This window comes from Euphorbia lathyris, chromosome 6 (genome assembly GCF_963576675.1).
Source record: "Euphorbia lathyris chromosome 6, ddEupLath1.1, whole genome shotgun sequence".
Taxonomy (NCBI): Eukaryota; Viridiplantae; Streptophyta; class Magnoliopsida; order Malpighiales; family Euphorbiaceae; genus Euphorbia; species Euphorbia lathyris.
Window position 1 is genome coordinate 91,247,715 of NC_088915.1, and position 6,632 is coordinate 91,254,346.

At 34.7% G+C, this 6,632-nt stretch overlaps 1 non-coding gene across 1 annotated transcript; it reads right to left on the reverse strand.

The window, feature by feature from the left end:
- Nucleotides 1-317: 317 nt before the first annotated feature.
- LOC136234358 (small nucleolar RNA R71) lies at nt 318-424 on the reverse strand. Its single transcript, XR_010691245.1, has one exon. It is a non-coding gene; the product is annotated as a small nucleolar RNA R71 (small nucleolar RNA).
- Nucleotides 425-6,632: the final 6,208 nt, after the last annotated feature.

A 6,632-nucleotide genomic window follows, 5' to 3' on the forward strand; every position in this document is an offset into this window, starting at 1 on the left:
GTATCGTTAGACCCAGAATCACCGCAAACCAATTTGAAATTAAGCCAGCTTTGCTTAATATGTTGCAAAATAATGTAACATTTTACGGGTTACCTAACGAAAATCCTAACACCCATTTAACAAATTTCCTTGAAATTTGTGACACTTTTAAAATCGCAGATGTGACTGCAGAAGCAATCAAACTTCGCCTCTTTCCTTTCACTTTTAAGGATAGAGCCAAAGAATGGTTAACTTCTATGCCAGCCGCAACTTTTGCCACTTGGGAACAATTAGCCCAAGCATTTTTATCAAAATATTTTCCTTTAGCAAAAACCGCAAGAGTCATAAAAGAGTTAACATTTTTTTCTCAAAATGATAATGAGACTCTTTATGAGACTTGGGAACGTTTTAAAGAACTTCAACGTTTATGCCCACACCACCAATTACCCACTGAACTTTTAATGCAAACATTTTACAATGGACTAAATCCTACAACTAGGGGTTCATTAGATGCTATGTCGAAAGGGCTATTTATGAAGAAAACATCAGCCCAAGCAAGAGAACTTTTGGAGGAAATGGCAATCAACAGCAGTATGTGGCCCGCGGAACGTGGACATATACCGGTGGCAAAACCATCATCCTCAACCACACCATCAGTTAAAGGTATAGTTGAACTTGATCCAGTCGTGATGTTACAAGCCCAATTTTCTGCCTTATCGCACAAAATTGACAGGTTTATGGCACCGTGTGATTCTAAAGGTAATCCAATCCAAACGGATGTGGATTACGAAAACATGAGTGAGATCGAACAGGTAAATTTTGTCCAATGGCAAAACCAAACTAATAATTCTTATTCTAATACTTATAATTCTGGATGGAGGAATCATCTTAACTTTAACTGGAAAGATAAAAATAACAATAATGCAAGTGCTAATCAAAATCGTACCACTAATTATCAAAATCAGTCAAGAGATACGATTAGCACTTTATCTTCTAAAATCGACAAGTTTATAGATGCTATCAGTGGAAAAATAAGTAATCACGACGATGGTTTTAAACGGATCGAAAATAAATTCGAATCTCTTATTAAAAACCACTCATCTAGCATCCATAATTTGGAGGTTCAAATTGGTCAACTTGCTAAATCAATACCATCCCGAAAAGAGGGAAGTCTTCCCAGCCATACGGAAGAAAATCCGAAAGAGCATGTGAAGGCTATAACTCTTCGTTCAGGGAAAAATTATCAAGGGCCGAAAATGCCCAAAGATGCAACATTACCAGGAACTGATTTACCAAAGTCCAAAGAAGATATCTTAAACACAAATAGTTCACCATTTGACACAAGTACCAAAACTTTTGTACCCAAACCACCTTTTCCGCACAAAGTCCGAAATAAGGACTATGACAAACAACTTCTAACGTTTTTGGATAAACTTAAAAATTTGCACATCAATTTAACGTTTATGGATGCAATCACGCAAATTCCTAACTATGGTAAGTTTTTAAAAGATTTAATTTCAAAGAAAATCAGTTGGGAAGGAATTTCATCCATTTCGTTAACTGAAGACTGTAGTTCAATCATGTCAAGTAATTTGCTCACTAAACTCAAAGATCCCGGATGTTTTACTATTCCGTGTAAGTTGGGAGATATTGAATTCCCAAGTTGTGTTTGTGATTTAGGAGCAAGTATAAACTTAATGCCGTTGTCTATTTTTAACAAGTTAGGTTTAGAAGAAGATATCAAACGTACCAATATGGTTTTGCAATTAGCGGATCAAACCACTAAGAAACCATATGGTATAATTGAAGATGTTTTAGTCAAAGTCGATAAATTTATTTTTCCTACCGATTTTGTTATATTAGATTTTGCATATGATGTAAATTGTCCTTTAATTTTCGATAGACCGTTTATAAACACGGGACGTGCTCTAGTAGATGTGTCGAAAGGGAAGCTAGTTTTAAGAATAGGAGAAGATAAGATCGAGTTTAATATGAACAAAGCGATGAAATACCCTATGGAGGAATTCGCTTGTATGAAACTTGATTTAGTCGAGGAATGTGTCAATGCCGTTATTTAGAGTGAAGAAATAATTGAACCTATAATAGGTGAGGAATTAGAAGATACGGACCCAGAGCCTTTGATTCGAGAAGATGGACCAGTTCCGCCTTCAATTGTAATACCCCCTAAATTAGAACTTAAAGAGTTACCCAGTCATTTGAGGTACGCTTTTTTAGGCGAAGGCGATTCTCTACCTATAATTATTTCTAACAAATTAACAAATGATCAAGAAGAAAAATTGAAAGAAATTGTTAGAAATAGGATAGGAAGTATGGGATGGCAAATTTCAGACTTAAAAGGAATTAATCCTAGTATCGTAATGCATAGAATTCACTTAGAAGAGGATAAGCCACCCAAAGAGGATAGGCAAAGACACTTAAATCCGAACATGAAAGAGGTAGTAAAAAATGAGATTACTAAACTTCTTGACAATAGAATCATTTATCCGATCTCGGATAGTGAATGGGTTAGTCCAATCCATTGTGTACCCAAAAAAGGAGGCATAACTGTTGTAAGGAATGACGAAGGTGAATTGATACCTACACGAACCACCACTGGTTGGAGGGTTTGTATAGACTATAGGAACCTAAACAAAGCAACTAGGAAAGATCATTTTCCTCTACCTTTCATTGATCAAATGATCGAAAGGATAGCCGGTCATGCATTTTATTGTTTCCTAGACAGTTATTCCGGATTCTTTCAAATTTACATTTACCAGGATGACCAAGACAAAATAACCTTCACGTGTCCTTACGGAACATTTGCATATAGGAGAATGCCTTTTGGTCTATGTAATGCACCAGCAACATTTCAACGATGTATGACAGCAATATTTAATGACTTCATTGAAGATATAATGGAAGTTTTCATGGATGATTTTTCAGTTTATGGAGATTCTTTCGATGCATGTTTACAGAACTTAGATAAAGTATTGTCTAGATGTGAGGAAACGAATTTAGTATTAAATTGGGAAAAATGTCATTTCATGGTAGACGAAGGAATTGTTTTAGGTCATAAGATATCTGAAAAAGGTTTAGAAGTGGACAGAGCAAAGACTTCGGTTATAGAAAAATTACCCCCACCAACCACTGTTAAGGGAGTAAGATCATTTTTAGGTCATGCAGGTTTTTACAGAAGGTTTATAAAAAACTTTTCTGTAATCTCCAAACCACTTACTAATTTGCTTATGAAAGATTCAACTTTTGATTTTAACGAGGATTGTTTAAAAGCTTTCAATACCTTGAAAACGGCTTTAGTCAGTACACCTATAATATCGAAACCCAATTGGAATCTACCTTTCGAAATTATGTGCGATGCAAGTGACTTAGCTGTAGGATGTGTATTAGGTCAAAGGAAGGATAAGAAACTTCATGTTATATATTATGCGAGTCACACATTGTCCGGTGTACAGTTAAATTACACCACAACTGAAAAAGAAATGTTAGCGGTAGTTTTTGCATGTGATAAGTTTCGATCTTACTTGTTAGGATTTAAAGTCATCATTTATACAGATCATGCAGCTTTACGATATTTATTTGCTAAGAAAGATGCAAAACCGCGTCTTATTAGATGGGTTTTATTATTGCAAGAATTTGACCTAGAGATTAAGTGCCTGCCTATTCTTGAGACAAGCTTCAAACTGTTTCTCTTTCAGTAACTTTTCCGTCAATGCGAGTTCTTCATTTTGCTCTCTAATGGATTCTCGAATAGCATTGAATTCCCTCACTTTCAATTCAAGATCTTTACAATAGGTTCTCATTGTTGCTTTAAGTGAATTGAAATCTTCTTCTTTTGATCTATGTTTTTCAGTAAGCCAGTTTATGCGCTTTTGGACAGAAACCAAATTCTTCTTTTCGGATCCAACTTTTGATGAGAGCTCACTAATAGACTTGTCAAGAAACTCCACCTCTGTCTGTTTCTTTTTTAGCTCTGCAAATTGAACGTTGGCCAATCCCTGCAGTGTATCCAACTGCTTCTGCTTCAACTTAAGCTCAATATTGGAATCATTTATCAAACTCTTTACCATAGCCAAACCCTTCTGTTTCAGCTCAAGTTCTTCATTGCAATTTGCAGCATAAGTTTTCACCTTTTGGACTTCCTTCTGCGCTGATTCTAACTGCTCGGTTTTCACAGAAAGATTGAGGCTACACTTGTCATGTTTTCTTTTCACCCCAAGCAATTTCATATCTTCTGATTTGATCTGCCCAATTCGTTCTTCTATCGACTTTTCAATTGTACTCAATTGGTTATTTTTCATGGTAAGCTCCTTCTGTTTCAGCTCAATTTCAAAATTACAACTGTCCAGTTCTTCCCTTTTCAAATTAAGCACTCCATCAATTTCTTTTAGAGCCACATTCAATTGTCTTTCTTTTGATGTAAGGTCCAAAGAGAAGTCCTGAAACCACTTTCCAAGAACAGAAATATGTTCATTTTTCGATTGTGAACCATCAAGTGGTTCTTCTACCTCATTCAACTTAAGTTCAACTCCTTTATCCTGTTGTTCGAGCACTCGGGTGGTTTCTTGGTCATGCTTCCGTATGCTTTCTTGCTTTAACTCAACCGGTTTTATATGGTCAGAAAATTTCTCCATTAGAACAAAAACCTATGAAACAACAAGCAATTTTTATCATGAGTTTCAAGCATACAAATCCTCTTCAGGAAACCCAGTATAATAAAAACAAGTGCAAAATCATACTAAAATTACAAAATCAATATCTGAAAAACATCAAATTTTAGAAATCCCAAAAACTCCTACCTATTCAAAAAAAAAAAAAAAAAAAAAGAGTTGAAGATGGTAGATTCCATGGTTAGACCCTTAATGCTCTCTCTAAATGAAACAATAAGGATCATGATTTTAAAACCCAGCATTCATATAGAACAAACCCCAAAAAAATTAAAGAAACAAGTGCAAAATCATACTAAAATTACAAAATCAGTATCCAATCCCAAAAACTCCTACCTATTCAACAAAAAACAACAAGAAAAGCAAGCAGAATTAGAGGAAAATAGAGGTGAAGATGGTAGATTCCATGTTTAGATACTTAATTCCCCAAGAAATAACACCAAGACCATTGTGGCATAATGCTCTCTCTAAATGAAACAATAAGAACCATGAATTTAAAACCTCGTATTCATCTCTACAACAAACCCCATAAAAAAATTAAAGAAAAGGGGGAAAATCAAACTAAATAGGAACAATCTGAAAAACACGTACCTTTATTAGGAATCCAAGAAAGAAAAAGTGTTGCCTTTGCTTCAAAGTCTCCTTGACTCAGAATGGTAATGAAGTTTGTGGAAACCCTAGCAGATGAAGAAGAAGAAGATCAGAAGACAACTTAGGAGTGGGTTTCCGTGAAGAAGAAGGAAACCGAAATAATGGCACTGTCAATAACAAAATTAATGGATTGTTTCCATTTTACTACATTAAATCCCTTTATTTTTAATTATTTTCAATTATTTTAATATTTAATTATGAACGAAGATCATGAGAAATTTAATAAGTTTAGGATTTTTTTAGTCAAAAGTTAATTGGAATGTAATATTAGTTATCTTCCTATTTAGCCATTAAAAGATTTAATTTTCGATTTAGCTTATTTACCTAAAAATTTCCTATTTTGCTATTATGGTATGATTTTATTTCCTTCCAAGTACTTGTTAAAATATTAAACTTAAATTTCATAATTAAAAAAAATAAAATAATAATAAATAAATATATAATCATGTGAATGCTTTGACACATGTTAGTTAAAGTTATCTTTGGGTAAACAATAATAATGAAGTATGGTAGCCCATACAAATTAATATGTCTTGTTTTTTTGTATTGATTAAAACTCTATAAATTATATATAGAGTTGTTTTGATTGTAGTGAGGGAAATATAAAAAGAGTAGAGGAGAGTGAGGGTCTACATTGACCAGAGTAATCCGAAAAATGTTATTGAGTTAATGTTTTGATAAAATATCAATTTGAGTTCTTTTTTTACTATTAAATCTCCTCTTTATCTCCTACAAAGTGGTATCAGAGCCACGTTACGAGAGTCAGTCTTCCGCAAAACAAACCCTACAAAAATGTCAGACGATCTCAAACTTCCTTATCAATACCCTCAGCTCACCAAAACCAATTATTCAAGTTGGTGTATTCGAATGAAGGCATTACTCGGATGTCAAGATGTCTGGGATATTGTTGAAAAAGGCTACATAGTCCCAGCCAACGAGGCAGCGTTGACACAGGCAGAAAAAGATACCCTGCAGAAAAATCGCAAAAGCGATCAAAAGGCGCTTACTCTCATCCATCAAGGTTTGGATGAATTAATGTTCGAGAAAGTAGCCGAAGCTACCACCGCCAAACAAGCGTGGGAAATCCTACGAGTTTCTCTTCAAGGGGAGGAGAAAGTGAAAAAAGTTCGTTTACAGATGCTGAGAGGAGAATTTGAGATGATGAGGATGAAAGAGACGGAGGCCATTAGTGATTACTCATCCCGAGTAAAATCTGTCGTAAATCAGATGCGGCAGTACGGAGAAAAAATTGAAGAGTCCAGAATTGTTGAAAAAATTCTGCGATCACTACTACCAAAATTTGATTACGTAGTGGTGGCT